The sequence below is a fragment of the Dendronephthya gigantea genome, unplaced genomic scaffold, assembly GCF_004324835.1.
Source record: "Dendronephthya gigantea isolate DGI-Jeju-01 unplaced genomic scaffold, DenGig_1.0 000169F, whole genome shotgun sequence".
Taxonomy (NCBI): domain Eukaryota; kingdom Metazoa; phylum Cnidaria; class Anthozoa; order Malacalcyonacea; family Nephtheidae; genus Dendronephthya; species Dendronephthya gigantea.
In genome coordinates this window covers 121,005-138,291 of record NW_021163179.1, presented here as the reverse complement: position 1 = coordinate 138,291, position 17,287 = coordinate 121,005, and positions in this window count along the sequence as shown.

Genomic DNA, 17,287 nt, shown 5'->3' with positions numbered 1-17,287 from the left:
TGAATATTTGCCGGTACGAGAATTTTTTACCATTTGGGTAGACGTATGTTGCAAGATCCCTTTCGAAAACGAACGCAACCTGTGCCGTCTCAAGAGAACTTGTTAACAGCTGAAAGCTATTGTTCGTCCTCTGTAGATCGATTTCCAATTTATTCACATTGGTTGCCAAAAGCTGAACCTGTTCTTTCTGTTTAGAGACATTATTCTCAAGTTTTTTTATCAGATTTACGTGATCGACCTCATTTTTTTCCAAAACCTTTATTCTTTCCTCGTATTTTCTCACATCTTCAGAAGTAAGCACCTGCAAATCGTTGAGTTTCTCTATTATCTCTTGCGCGATTTCCTGATCTCGAATCAAATCGCTCTTTAGATCTCTTATTTCATTGATATTTTGCTCAGCGTTTTGCGCTTCAATATTCTTAACTGTATCGATCCGGGTCGTCAGCCTTTCAAATAACTTTTGGGCGTGAGTGAGAGGAACAAAGGCATTCATTTTTGTCTCAATTTTGTCTTCGGAATAGATTAATTATCTTTTCTTAGTTCCTTCCCTTTCTTTGCCTATAATCAGGATAATAGAAAAAGAATGTCAAGCTACGAAACAAGGCTCTATAAAATATTCAAGCTGTAACTCAAAGTAATCTTACAGACACATCGAAAAGAATAACTACCCGATAAATTTCATTAACAAAGTACTAACGAAACTGAGTAACAAACAAACTAATGAAATTAATGAATCACAAAGAGAACCTGAAGTATCAAATAAAACAATTACCTTACCATACATTCAGAGCACATCTGAAATGACTGCCAGACTACTTCATCCTTTTAATATTGACGTAGCACATAAACCAGCACACAAACTTAGGTCACATTTTACAAAACACAAGGACAAAATGACAACCACCGAAACAAGAAATGCCATCTACCTGATTCCTTGCAAAGACTGTCCACAACGATACATAGGTCAAACCTCGAAGAAAATCGAAACCCGAATAACTGAACACAAGAACGCTATAAAACGACACGACCTTAAATCCCTACCGCAGTACACACATACGACAACTTCCACACCTTCGCCTGGACAAAAACTAAACTACTGGGACGAGCACAAACAAAACACGCACGTGAATTCAAAGAAGCTTAATTGGTTTAGCGCAGACGACAATACTATTAACAGACATATCGACATTCCTGCAATCTATCTGCAACTTAAGACAAAACGTAAGGACTCTATCAATAATGACATTAATGTAACTAATAATAACTTAAATCCACCCGCATCTGATACACAACAATCTAGTCATTCCACAGCGACCATCCCTGACAACGAAATGCAGTCAACCATGACAACGCATCCCTCAACTACCACTCATATCAGATCAACTTCAAAACAACCAATCAGACGCTCTCAATGTATACAGAGTCTTAAAGAACAGCGCGAAACTTAAATATATAAAGCAATACACATGTAAATAATTTAGATATTCTGAAGAAGACTCGAAGTACCGAGTCGAAAGCTCAATAAAAAACAATTTTAAATCCGGAGAACATTCATTGACAAACAAATATGCCTGGATTACAAATTTTTAAACATATATATATATATATATATATATTATATATATATATATATATATATATATATGTTTAAAAGTAATCTTGCAAGCGAAACATGTAGCTATATATAGAGTAGAGCAGCTAGGAGACAGCATAATAGCCTTTTATTGGAACGGCAAAACCTACAATTCTTTCAACGGTCGTACTCGTACATACCCGTGAAATAGTCCAACATCTTATAAGCTCGTCCTATTTTACTACAACACTGAAGCACGGATTGTTGAAAAGTTTTTTCTTACTCTAGCACAATCACGGTTATTATTTTAGCAAAACACTCTGTCCCCAGTAAAATAAAATATTTATATCTATAGTATACAAGATTGCAGGTGCTAATTGAAAGTAATAAATTGTGGAGGTTGCCCACCAGGCAGGGGTGCTGTGTGTTTTGGGAAAATGTTTGCGCGAAAAATGCTGACGAGTGACGTGTATGGTGTAACTAAACCGTAAGGTGATAGATAGTGTAATCTAAACTCTGTATGTATGCACCAAGTACAAAATGATCCAAAAGTCAGGACGGCGCGTCAAATGCTGTCTGCAGGATCGGCTGATAAAAGATACTGAATCATATTTATTAATTGCTTGCGGTGGTATTTAATATCAGTGACATCAGTCATTGTCAAAAAATAATTAAAGCAGGCGCTGAATAAAATTTTAAAAAGCGCTGTAAAATAAAAAGTTATTATGCACGCTACACTTGAACAAAAGACTAAATGCCTGCCAAGAGATTTTCATGGTTTTCGAGAAACTTATCAAAACACAGGCAAAGTGATTCCTGGAGATAGAGTTTTCAATTCTTAGAATTGATTATTTATTGATGTGTTTTTTTAATATTATGTTGCCATGGGCTACCTATCTATGTTGCCATGGGCTACGTATCATTATTAAAACGTTGCGATTGGCGGTGTAATTAAAAGAAAGCAATGAAGATTTATTTTATTGATTGGCAGACGGGCAGGCGCGGTTTAACCGGAAGTAAATTTTGAGAAGTCTTTGCCATATATCTCTGTCATATGCCAGGCGTAATAAGTTGTAATTAGGTCGAAGCAATTAGTATGATGAGTAGGCAAATAACTTGTATATGAATTGCTTTATAGTCATGCCGATCTAAAATTAAAGTGCATTTTTCATCTCAACTTTCTTTTGATGATTTTCCCATGTATGTAATGAGATTTCGAATACAGGCGTGAAAGTCTATAAAAAATTCCCCGAGGTAATCGAGTCGGCTACAGTTGAAATCACTCGCTTTGATCACGAAAGGTATGATGGGATTTTGGGCAATTAAAGTTTAAAAAATCTAGCGCATATCAATTCCTGATCGTCCATTAGTTTTAATTAAAAACCCTTGTTGAGTAATCTTGAAATATTTCCCAATATTTACTTCGACTGTATAAAAATACCTATACAGGGTGAGTAAAAAAAAACTGACACCTTTGAAATTGAAATTAGCCGCGAACTTATGGCTCTGGGAACGGGGTTGTATTGCTATCACGACCTCTATAATGTAAGTTTTAATAATTCCTTCAATAGGTTGCTCTTAATTTACCATTCATCCACCAAAACTCTTGCTGGTCTTAAGTTTCTTTACGTTAAGAGTGATGCGATGGAATTCGTTGCTAAAATTGAGTGGAAAATCTAAATTAAATCCTAAGTAAACAAATAATTAGGTTAAATCCTAAGTGCACAATATAATATTGGGTTAGCTGGAAAACACAGACACTGACACATGACACTGACACGCTGACATGGAAAACGCTGACATGGAAAACGCTGACATGGAAAACGCTGACATGGAAAACGCTGACATGGAAAACGCTGACATGGAAAACGCTGACATGGAAAACGCTGACATGGAAAACGCTGACATTGGAAAATGCTGACATGGAAAACACTGACATGGAAAACACTGACATGGAAAACACTGACATGGAAAACACTGACATGGAAAACACTGACATGGAATGGTTACTCACTATTATACAATTATGCAAATGTATGGTTATTGCAATTGATCAAGTGAGATAATATTGAAAGGAAATTAATCAGTATACGTGTCATACTGTCGTGACGTAAGAAGCCTAACTGTTGGGCTACCAATGGGTCAACAGTTAAAACTAGGGTACTGTAGTACTCAAGCAAATGAAGTACTGTCTCTGTATAGAAGGTGGTGTGTGATCCCCCTCTCGGATTTAACTCCCTTCACATATTTTATAATTGTATTGTGTCAATATTTTTTTCTTTTTAGTTTGTGTCAATATTTTTTTTCTTTTTTAGTTTATAAACTATACTAAGTCCTTAAATTTGTTCTTTTTTCTATTTTTACTGACACACTGACACTGACATGGAAATGTTCGTCATCTTTCGTACGTCCGACTATGGCCGAAGATGGACGGACAAACACACGGACCCACAGACCACAGACACTTTTCAACTACATAGTGGTAAGCCGCGCATGCGCAGCGGCTACCCACAAAAAATAGAAAAAAGAACAAATTTAAGGATTTAGTATAGTTTATAAACTAAAAAAGAAAAAAAATATGGACACAAACTAAAAAAGAAAAAAAATATTGACACAATACAATTATAAAATATGTGAAGGGAGTTAAATCCGAGAGGGGGGTCATCACACACCACCTTCTATACAGAGACAGTACTTCATTTGCTTGAGTACTACAGTACCCTAGTTTTAACTGTTGACCCATCGGTAGCCCAACAGTTAGGCTTCTTACGTCACGACAGTATGACACGTATAGTATATACTGATTAATTTCCTTTCAATATTATCTCACTTGATCAATTGCAATAACCATACATTATTGTATAATAGTGAGTAACCATTCCATGTCAGTGTTTGCCATGTCAGTGTTTTCCATGTCAGTGTTTTCCATGTCAGTGTTTTCCATGTCAGCATTTTCCAATGTCAGCGTTTTCCATGTCAGCGTTTTCCATGTCAGCGTTTTCCATGTCAGCGTTTTCCATGTCAGCGTTTTCCATGTCAGCGTTTTCCATGTCAGCGTTTTCCATGTCAGCGTGTCAGTGTCAGTGTGTCAGTGTCTGTGTTTTCCAGCTAACCTATAATATTGTACATAATTGAAAAAGCGATTGACAAGCCTGCTCCCCCTAAGACACGTGAAAAAGCAGTTGGTGTCAACACGTCCATGTGAGATACACTCTGAGTATCAATCGTTAAAGATAATATTCGGTAATTGCCTCCAAATAGCGTAATTTCGCAAATGACTATATAGTCTGGGAAAAAAGGCCTTTCAAAGAAGTATTTTCGTCTATATAGCACATGCATTAGTACTAACTTTCTAGTAGCTATATTCGGATAAGGTTGGCAACTGAATTCATTTTATCACTCACCCTATTTTTTCTTGCTACACCAGTGCATCTTTAGTTGAAAACAATTTTAAAGTTTTAGGATTAAGATGGATCATATAGTCATGCAGTAGGTATGAATGAAGTGACCTCTGTAAGATTCCTCAAACGGTTTCATTAAAGCAGAAGACCATGTACATTCGATAATTATAGTATTTGTACTGATTGAAGAGCCGTTAGACCGTCCCGGCGATGGAGGACAAGGAATTACGGAAATTTTCAGGTGATATCATATCTCTTGAAAAACTTGAATACGTATATTGCAAGATCCTTTTCGAAATCAAATGCAATCTGACCAGTTTGGAGAGAATAATTTTGCTTTTCCAGTTCGGCGACACGCTGTTCCAAGAGCTTTATTTTTTTCCTTAGTGTTTCCATAGGTTCACACTGGAGCTGATATTCTTTGATTTTCTCTATGATCTGTGGTAACATTTCCTCGCATTCAGTCAAGTTGCGCTTAAGATTTGGCATCTCATCCTCCCAAAAGCTCTGCTTGTCAAGATTGTGAATTTTACCATTCTGGATCTGAATCCTGTCTTTCAGTTTCTCCAGATCAAGAATAACCTCCATTTTAATTCGCACAGAAACTCAGTTAGCGATCTCTTATCTATTACTCTGTTTTGCACCTTTTTCGTGATTCTTTAACCTATAACCACAAATGAATAAAAACATCATTTATCAATTTTTTTTCTGGCTTGTTAGTAATCAGGTCATAACTCCCAGTGAAAGCTAAATATATACGTTTTAAACTAGATTTTCCTATGGAATTTTTTTTACAATTCACATTATGGAATCTCATGGACGCTATACCTTAAAATAGCATGGAAGAATAGTATAGAAATTTATAATATCCATATATTAATATCCATTCCATACAATGGATATAGTGTTATTAGTGTGAAATAAGTATGGGTATGGCATATTCACCGCATATATATAGTATGGATTTAAAAAGAAATTCCTGTGAGACTTACCTGATGGAATTTATGGTGTTCTCTCTTCACGGGTAAAAATACTCCATGAAAGATCTTCAAAGGCGCTTTCCCGATATATGGTTAGTAGAAGATCTTTTTTATTATGCCAACTATAATAAGAGCGCAGTGGCAGAATGTACTTGTCGTTTTATAAGAATTGCGATCTGCGTTGAAATGACGTGTGTACAAAGCGCCTGTTTTCATACGCATATGTCCCTTTGTGAAGTATAATCTCTTGAAATCCACACAGGATGTTGTACCGATATAATGTACATATTTACACAGTTAAAAAGGAATTGGGGAAATTCTTTATTTCTGATCGAAATTGTCATGTGTTATTCTGAATGATAGCTCATGGTTCTTTTGAAATCTCCTTGCAAATTACAATTTACATTTTCAAGGATGATCGACATGCACTGAACAAGAAACCACGTAATTGCCTTAACAACATAATTGTTGATTTGTTTAAACATGAATTACGTCGTTATGCATGATTTTGTGACGGTATTTATCAATTCCTGATTGTCTATTAGTTTAAATGAAAACCCTTGTTCAGTATAAAGGCTAGTTTCCACTCAGGAAAATTCTCCTTTGGATCGGACAGGACAGGAAAGTTTCCTTTGTATAAACGCCGCCTGAGAACTCACCGACAAAGAAAATTTTCCTGTCCGTTCAAAGGAGATTTTTCCTGAGTGGAAACTAGCCTTAATGTTGAAAGATTTCCAAAATGACACAATATTTACTTAAACCGTATAAAAATACCTATATAAACATCCTTTTGTGCAGCATTCTTTTGAAATCTCTTGGTAAAAAGTTGTCAAACAGGGGCTGGTTGTATCAAGGCTGGATAGCGCTACACATGCAGGGTGTCCCCAAAAACCCAAAAACTATTGAAATCACGGCCGTTGTTAAAATTTTAATGACTTCTTCGCGAGTATTTTTCCGTGAGGATAACGCAACTCCTAGTATAAAATTCTAATACAAAAATTTGTCAGACAGAAGAGCGACATGTCGAAGGTCATGGTGCTTTAGTCGTAAATTTAAATATTGCTATCACGACCTCTAATGTAAGTTTTAATAATTCCTTCGATAAATTGCTCTTAATTTACCATCCGTCCGCCAAAACTCTTGCTGGTCTTGAGTTTCTTTGCGTCAAAAGAGTGATGCGATGGAATTCGTTGCTAAAATTAAAGTGCAAAATCTTAGTCAAATCCTAAGTGCGCAATTAATCACGTAAATATTTTATTAAAATACATGAAAAGGCGATCGACAAGACTGTTCCCCCCACGATACACGAACTAGCAGCTGGTTTCAACACGTTCATGTTAGATACACTCTGAGTATCAATCGTTAAAGATAATATCAGCAAAATAATGTTTTCTATGATGATGAGAATATAGCCAATAATCGAATTAGCATCTCGTGTTTCTTCCGGGCAGAAACCTGTTGGAGGATGAAACAGAGAAGGAAAGCAAGCCAAGCATGTCCAAAGCTTGACCCCCTTTGAATGTTCAGATCCTTGTATCACGAGTATCGCTGCTATAACAATCCAGTGGACGATGAGAAAGGCGAAAACGTAATATCTGAACACGTAGGCAAAAAGGACGATTGCAGATAGTCTGGAAAACAGTGTACACAATTGCCAAATTAAAAACAGTACAAATTCCTTCACACTGGTGTCTTTTCCATCAGCTGCATCTTGTGCTACATCCAATCTCGTAATGCTCCAAGTTAAAGATAAGAGTGACAAAAAAATTGAGACGACGCTATACGATGGGAAATACCACTGACGTATCATGACGTACCCCTGAAGGCACCATTGTGGAGCAGATTCGGTTATTGCCTCCAAATAGCGTAATTTCGCAAATGAATAGGCATCTTTAGGACGCCACGAATCAGAATAACTTTTTCAATTGCCTCAATGTAACGAGCAACCATAGATAATTGTAGAATGCTCGCCATGCATGACCAGATATTCGTCAGTTGAAATAACGATGTTATGTTTACTATGAGTGAAGGTAACGCGATGAAAACAATCGTTATGCCAAACCACCAAAGATCATTACTTTTCCAGAGCTGAAAAGCTACGTAAATGTCTGATCCAAAATCAAATACATACAAGAGCAAGCCTATGATGAAAAATCTTGTTCTCTTTTCATACTCCATGTTAAATTGCTATAAAATGTTAATGATATAGAAGTTATATACACTACATATGTGTCACATCTCATGAATCCGCATAAATAATTTTTTCTTCCAATTTCTTTTTCCTTCAACTTACACTGTTGAAAATACATAAAATTCTAGAGGAAAATTAATTCATAAATATTGGCTATAAGTTAATTGAGAACTATTATGAAAAATTATGTCACATCAGTCACGTTTTAGTTCACTGATATATCACTGCAAAGTTAGGGCTGCAAAGATATGCAAAGAATATGTTGTTTACATAGCTTTGCCCTAACTTGGCTAAATATAACGCAGGATATTTAGTAGTATATGCAGCATGGCAGTTATATCTTGCCGTTCTTATTCTTATAATCTTATTCTTATACGCGGTTCTATACACCGTAATTTCGAATATAACATATGCACGAGTAAATTTTTCAAACATCTGAAAATTGCTTGGTCGTTACATTTTTGCACTGTAATATTTCAAGAAATAAAAGATAGGTTGTAGTAATATTCCCCGAAATCCAAAACGTCTTCATCGAATTATTTAAACATTTACGCCAAGTAGAATTGTTTTCTTGCTAGTTAAAGTTATTGACTGTTAAACTTACCAAAGCATACAGATCAAGCCAAGTGTATATCGACTATTCAAATAACAGCAAATTGCAGGAATGATTTTCCTTGCTTTCTTTAGTACGCAGTTTCGTTTTCAACATGCGGCAGCTGCATGGGTCATGTATCATATATAATATATAAACAAAGCTAAGGTTTTGTAACGGTGGTAACCACGGGTAACAAAACTGATGGGATTTCCCTTCTCGACTCGCATTCAATCTTCTGCATAATCGATTCAATGAATTCGGGACACACTTGCAAGAGTGTCAAGTTAGAAGCGCTTGAGTACGAGGCTTATTGGTGTTATATTATTTGTTGCTCATTAGCAACCGCTTCCCTAGGCTTATACCCTTAGTGCTACGTAAACAAAGTAAAACCAACAACACAGGTGCATGCATGGGCCTTAGCTTTTGTCCGAGAGTGATCACGGTTCTCAGTTCATTCATTTTTAGTTTTGATTATACATGCATCGAGAAGTACAGCCAGTTAAATTGTTTTTAAAACAATTATAGAAACTTATATTGTCTTCCGAAGCATGTATTTATGGTTTGTGTGTGAACTGGAATACCAATTATATATCATCAATAGGACAAAAATGCCTAAATTTGAGACGGAGTGTTCTAATGTGATTTAGTGTTTTAGTCGGAGGTGCTGTCCGAACAAGGTTTGACCGAAGACAGCAACGACAATCCTTTTTGCTCATTTTCTCTGCAAATATATAAAACTAGAATGAATATCATGCGTATATATTAGTTCTCAGTTCTCGGCGTAACAACACAGGAGGCGTAGGTATAGAAGGACATTCATATATTCGTTTCGTCCTCCGGCTTTGCTGATCTCTTTTAAAATCGATTGCTTTTGCCCGTAAATAGACATGAATTTACCGACTTGAACCCAATTCTAGCAGCGTTACTGGATTCACTCTTTTAAGAATTGTTGAAATTTCGCGATTTTCGTGGACATAAACTCTAATTTATTTGGAAATATAACCAGGGATAGCGTGGCAGCGTTACTATATAGTAACTCTCCTGACGAAGGCCCTCAGATCGAAACGTCGAGAAGTGTTTTGTTTATTTTAGGCATGCAGTTGTTGTTAATATATCAAACCAATAGACTTGCAAGAAGCCTGTTTTGAGTTACGCCATAACGAGGCTAGTCAGATTTTCTCTGCTGAATTTACCGAAGTCATTTGTTTATTTTCTCACTTTTTTGCTGGACCTATTGCAAGCTACGCACAAAAATGATTTTGAAATTTTGACAGCAGAAAACCTGACTAGGCTCGTTCAGGACTCGTAACAGGCCTCTTTCTCTTTTTGGAATATACGTTTTATTTTGTAATATGTTAAGAACTGCAAGTATAGCATTTCAAAATGTAAAAAAGCATTTGTGTACATTACAGCTGGGAATCCTTTAAACTTTGCTATCTTCTGACAAAGTAAAGTGCTTCCAAGATATGGATTCAATCGGTCTCTCCATGTCATGAATTAAGTAAGTCAACTATTGAGTTTACACTTGTGGCATTTCCGTGAACGAGTCACGAATGCACTTGCTACAGTACTGAAGCGTCCACTTGAAGATTTTTAAATTATTTATAAACAACGGAAAGTTTATGACTTTATTACAACAGACCAAAACATTGATTTTCACTCTAAGACACTGAGATATCTTGAAAGAGCCGATCATATATAATATGTGCATTATGCAATGACATGCACTTTTGTTAAAGTGTATAATCCGACCACCAAATATGGCACAACCAACATTACATAATAGTGTTCATATATAACTGACAACCGCCGGTTTATTTTGTCTTCCGCATACTACCTCTATTGCATTTCCCGATATATAAGGCAGGTAAGTTCACTTATTACCATTTAACATTTCCCGACATACATTAACTTTAAAAGTCACAACCGTTCAGTTTTGAATGAGAACGTACAATATTGTTGCTATATTAAAAATGCCTCGTTCTGCAATGTCAGGAAGACACAGTTTAAAACCAATTCAGCTTCTGTTCTGATCCTGACGTTTGTGGGTAAGGAGCGACTTAAAATTTGACTTTTGTGTAAGGAAGACAAGTATAACCAGTATCCAAGGAATTTCGCTAAAAACGTAGTACGTGAAACGAGATTAGATTGTGTAACAAATATGCTTTTACGCGCTTTGACATTGTATTTATTATTGAGCCAATGAGAAACATGATATAGAAGTCATAATTTGAAGCTAACGGCAAACCAAACTGCATCGAGCCAAAACCATGTCAGTAGTATACAGAGTGGCGGTTCTGGAGCGGGTGGTGCGGGTGGTGCACTTAGCACCACACATGACGTCATCGATTCCTAAATGTTTTAATTTATTCCGGCATTTTAATATATTTGAGCTTTGCCGTTCATTGCTATAGCAATTTTTCAGGGTATTTTACTACCATTTCTTTATTTACATGACTACATCGTTTAGTAATGTCTGGTTACTTAGTTATATTAAACGGTAGGCAATTTCCCGCCGTATGTTGTTCTTATCGTCGTTCGTATGCCTGTAGTGATTTAGCGGTCGTTTGTTTACATACGGCCGCGTTTTATTTCTAACTGCTCCTCTACCGCTTATACCGTCTGCTTATCTGCAATCGATGTTTTATAGATTTATATTTGCTTATATTCTGTTTAGAGTCCTTAGTTTAGAGTCCTTATATTCTGTTTAGAGATCTCATGCAGTTACATTAATTAATCATAATTTAACGCTCTGCCAGTTTTTACACAATGATTGTGCAATAATTTATTATTCATATAAGTACGCGCGGGGGCGAGGAATGGGGTAAACAATGAAGCCTAATAGCGTAAATACGCAGGATATGTTTGTTTGACAGCAATTTACTTAAATTACACAAATGCCGGTTTACTTATCACACAACTGAGAATTTGCGAAGAGTATATTTTATTTCACTACGATTACACATTTGTATGTCAATATTTAGTACCATTAGACTAATGTTCATTTTAAACAATTGTTATTTCGTTTTCTATGTATGCTTTGTGATACAGTTCAGCTCATACGTTAACCCTGATTTAATTGTCCTCATATATCATAATGTCAATATGCCGTTGACATACGAATCATTTCCATACATCAATTTTCGTGTTATCGAGTTACTCAAAGTGTACTTGCGTGGAATATGAGGTGGAATATCGGTTACAAATTTTGTGCGATGAGCAGATGTGTACCTGCTCGTAACTGCTCCTCTGCTCAATGAGATATTTCATACCCACTTGAAATTTTTGTTGATAAAATGAAAATTTACATATGAACTAGCGGCCGGAAAGAAAATTTCAGACATGGTTTAACGATTTTAACATTTATTTGTCTTGCAATTAGTTACAGCAATAAATAATAATTTTCCCTAAAACGTTTTCTAATTTTTTTTTTCGCTCGTTTGCCATATATGGTTTCCTTAAGAAAGGTTAGGTAAACCTTTGCTATTGGATTAAATTTAAAGTCTAATTATCATCATCGTCATAATCTTCACTGTCTTTATTTTCCTCGTCATCTTTAATCTCGTGGTCGCTTAAAAGCCTTTTAATAAGAAACTTTCTCTTATCAACTGCAGCTTCTATTGCTTCTTCTGGGTCAAAATCATCATTTTGAATAAACGATTCCTTTGTGTGCATTATTTTCCTATGTACTAGATCTTTCTTTAGTTGTCTTATCCACAAAAGGCGCTCTAAATAGATATTTTCTAATTCTTTCTGGAGTCTAGGCATAATATTCAAGTAGGCTTTTTCTTTAGCAGATTGCTCGTCGAAACCTTTGTCGCTTGTGAGGCGTTCTTTCATTTCCTCGAAAGCTGTGTTACTTCTTTGTTTTGCTTCTTCTATTAGTGGTATCCAGGGATCCATTTCTTCTCCAGATTCTGAGTCAGTCGTCGTCGAACCTCCTGACTGCTGAGTAGAAGTTGTTGAGACATCGTCACGGAAATCTCTTTCTTGACTGTCCGAGTCTGTGGCAAGAGTGTCTTGTTTCATCAAAAACCAAAAAAAAAAAACCTGATTGTTGGGCTACCTATGCAAGAATAGACAAGAGTGAGCACGTTTAATAAGTATCTATCTCAAAGGATAATGCGCATGCGTATTACGTGTTTTGTTATGTCCCACAATCAAACGGTAAACGTTTTGTATTTATATTTCGTGGTTCGTGCAGAAACTGATCAACTGATAACTTTAAATTTTCATCCGCTGCGAAACGAAATCGTTTGTGTCATATCAGTAAATTCAGTTCTGTAAGGAATTGGTATATTATCGACGGTTAACCGAAGAGGCTTAGGTAAGACGTCAATTAAATTTATCACTTCCAAATTCCAAGTAGTTGCTGTGCCCTTGTTGGCTGCACCAATGAAGAAAGAATCTGAGGTGCCCCTTGGGAAATGTCTAGCAACGAACGGGTTCAATTGTTTATTTATGTGCGAAGACTTCTTAGTAGTTGCTGTGCCCTTGTTGGCTGCACCAATGAAGAAAGAATCTGAGGTGCCCCTTGGGAAATGTCTAGCAACGAACGGGTTCAATTGTTAATTTATGTGCGAAGACTTCTTAGTAGTTGCTGTGCCCTTGTTGGCTACACCAATGAAGAAAGAATCTGAGGTGTCTCCTGGGAAATGTCTAGCAACGAAAGGGTTCAATTGTTAATTAATGTGCGAAGACTTCTTAGTAGTTGCTGTGCCCTTGTTGGCTGCACCGATGAAGAAAGAATCTGAGGTGCCCCCTGGGAAATGTCTAGCAACGAACGGTTTATTTTAGTTGTGAAGTTTATTTAAGGCTGTTTGGTCAGAAAAACTAACAGACTTATCTGTTTTAGAATGGATAACACTTGCAGGACTTGTTTAAAACAGTTCACACAGCTGCGAAGTTTGCGTCGTCATGAACGGTGTATTCATGGTGAAAGAAGGTTTTGTTGTGATCATTGTGGCGAGTCTTTCACACGAAAAGATGCTTTGAGGCGGCATCAGAAGCGTCATCAAAAAATGATTACACACACTTGCAACAACTGCATGAAAGATTTCCACCGTCGAGATAAATTAGTAGAACATCAAGTTCATTGTCAAAGGAATCCACTGAAGAGAAAGCGTAATGAAGGCGATAATAGTCCGGCTCCAAAGAAAATGGGAGTTCAAATTGGAGAAGGTAAACCCGATGATCAAGTCGAAGAAGATAACCCTTGCAGTTCTACTTCGGCGTTTGACGATTCTTTGAAGAAGATTGAGTTGAAACCGCGGAAAGATCAGAAACAGGACGTGTCCCACTTCTTACGCGGCAAGACAAAATCCATTTTGAGTCACCTTTCCAACGAATTAGCAGAGAAAAGAGGCATCAAATGGTTCATCAGTGTTAAAGTACGATTCGTCAAACCTAAACCCAATGGCGAGAGTCTGACTACCGAATCCCACTTCCGCAGTCTCTGCATGAAAACAGTAGACCAGCACGAACTGCATAATCAACTAGAGGAGGTCAAGCAGAAAATTACCCAGTCACTAGTTTTATTTCAAAGAGAAGGAAGTGGTTGGGTATTAGACGAAATCCTTCATCTTGACCTGAGTATAGCTCAGTATACTCCAGTAAAAGGATCCAGCTACATCCCTCTTCCCAGCAAGATAAACGCCAAGAAAGCAGTAATCAACATCAAGAATTCTGATAACAAATGCTTCATGTGGTCTGTCCTCGCCGCTCTTCATCCAGTAAAACAGAGTGCAGAGAGATTGCATCATTATCAACAGTTTCAAGATGAACTAGATTTTGCTGGTATTGAGTTTCCTGTTACTATTGACAAGATTGGAAAATTTGAGCATCAGAACAATATTTCCATTAACGTGTTTGGCTTCGAAGACGTGCTTTTTCCATTGTATATCACAAAAGAACACTTTAATACCCATGTGAATCTGTTGTTATACTCCCAGGGAGAGACTAGACATTACTGTTTTATAAAAGATCTGAATAAATTCCTCTACAGTCAAAACCGTCACGAATCTCGCATGTTCTTTTGCCGGTATTGTCTACATGGATTTATCCGAGAGGACCTACTCCAAGATCATGAACCACACTGTTGCCAACACGGTCCACAGCGTATTGAACTCCCTAATCAAGATAATGCTCAACTGTTCTTTAAAGACTACCACAAGCAATTGAAAGTGCCCTTTGCAATCTACGCCGACTTCGAAAGTCTTACCACCAAGATCAACTCAGTTAATCCTAATCCTGAAAAATCCTCCACTGAAAAATACCAACACCACCAACCTTGTGGATTTTCCTACATTGTTATATCCGACCATGCGAAGTACTCCAAATCACCCGTCGTGTATCGCGGAGAAGATGCAGTCGACGAATTTTTGAAGTGTTTAGAAGAAGAGCAGAAATATATTCAAGAAAGCTGGATTGGTCGAGCCCATGCGAATTGAGAGAGAAGAAGAGCAAGCGTTTCAAGATGCAGTCCATTGTCATATTTGTGAATATGAATTGGGTTCTGACCGTGTTCGTGACCATTGTCATCTTTCTGGAAAGTACCGCGGAGCTGCACAACGATGCAATTTGAACTATAGTTTTAATGGTCAAGTACCCGTTATTCTTCACAATCTACGCGGTTATGACTCTCATCTCATCATGCAAGGACTTGGTAAACTCAAAGACAAGAAGATCAACTGCATTCCAAACAACACCGAAAAGTACACTCTCCTTCTCCATCGATAATCTGGATTTTATCGACTCCCTACAATTTATGAATGCATCGCTGGAGAAGTTAGTATCCAATCTAGCAAAGGATGGTGTTGACAAGTTCCCCACTCTAAAGAATACATCGACAGCGATAAAACACCCCTTTTGCTGAGAAAAGGCGATCTACCCCTACGACTACATGGATTGTACGAAAGGATTTGAAGAACCAACTTTACCACCGAAGGAATCCTTCTACAACGTGTTGAACGACGAACATATTTCAGACGAAGATTACGCACCACGCGACGAATGTATTTAACAAGTTTTCCTGTCGGAACATGGGTGATTACCATGATTTGTACTTGACGTCGGACGTTCTTCTCCTTGCAGATGTGTTTGAAATTTTCGAAGCGTGTGCCTCAAAGCCTACAACTTGGATCCCTGCCATTTCTACACAAGTCCTGGTCTAGCCTGGCAGGCGTGTTTGAAAATGACTGAAGTCGAACTCGAGCTTCTAACTGATCCAGACATGTACTTATTCATCGAAGAAGGTCTTCGCGGGGGAATTTCAATGATTAGCAACCGCTATGGTAAAGCCAACAATCCATACGTTCCCGATTATGACCCAGAACAAGAGACCTCCTACGTTATGTATCTTGATGCTAACAACCTCTATGGCTGGGCTATGTCGCAACCTCTACCCACAGGTGAATTTGACTGGCTAACCGACCAAGAGATTGCAGAACTGACATCATAGACGTTGCGGACGATGACGATGAAGGCTACATATTGGAAGTAGACCTACACTACCCCTCCGAACTACACGATCTTCACAACGATTATCCTCTAGCACCTGAGAAAATGAAGATTTCTTCAGAGATGTTGTCACGTACTGCCAGACTGTCGGAATGTTTTGCAACTTCGTGGTGGGGTTGTGTCTAAATTGGTGCCGAATCTCCGGAACAAGACCAATTATGTAGTCCATTACCGCAATTTAAAGCAATACCTGGCACTTGGCATGAAGTTGGCAAAGATCCACCCGCGTTTTGGTAATTCCCAAAGCCCATGGTTAAAGACCTACATCGATTTCAACACCGAGAAACGAAAACATGCAGCAAACGACTTCGAGAAAGATTTCTACAAGTTGATGAATAACTCGGTGTTCGGAAAACCATGGAAAATTTGAGAAAGCGCGTCAACGTCAAGCTCGTCAACGATAAGACGAAACTATCGAAACTAACAGCATCTCCATCCTTTGACTACTTCCGCATATTCTCTGAAGATTTAGCAGCTGTCAACATGAAGAAGACGAAGCTTTACCTAAACCGTCCAATCTACGTCGGATTCACCATCCTGGATCTCTCCAAAGTACTCATGTATCAGTTTCATTACGAGTACATGAAACCCAAGTATGAGTACAACGCAAAGTTGTTGTTCACAACACAGATAGCCTTTGTTACGAGATAAAGACCGACGACGTTTATCAAGACATGTTGCAAGACATCGATCTCTTTGACACATCCGAATACGCACGAGACCATCCACTGCACAGCCTGACGAACAAGAAAGTCCTTGGCAAAATGAAAGATGAAACGCATGGCATACCCATCCAAGAGTTTGTGGGTTGCGACCGAAGATGTACTCCATTCTCTATACCGAAAACGACAAGCAAGTGGAGAAGAAAACGGCTAAAGGAATAAAGAAGTCCGTCACCAAACGAAAGCTTCGGCACATCAACTACAAGGAATGTTTGTTTGATAAGAAACGGACAATGGCCAGCATGAATCAGATTCGAAGTGAACGCCATGAAATCTACTCCATTAAATTAAACAAGATTGGTCTTAG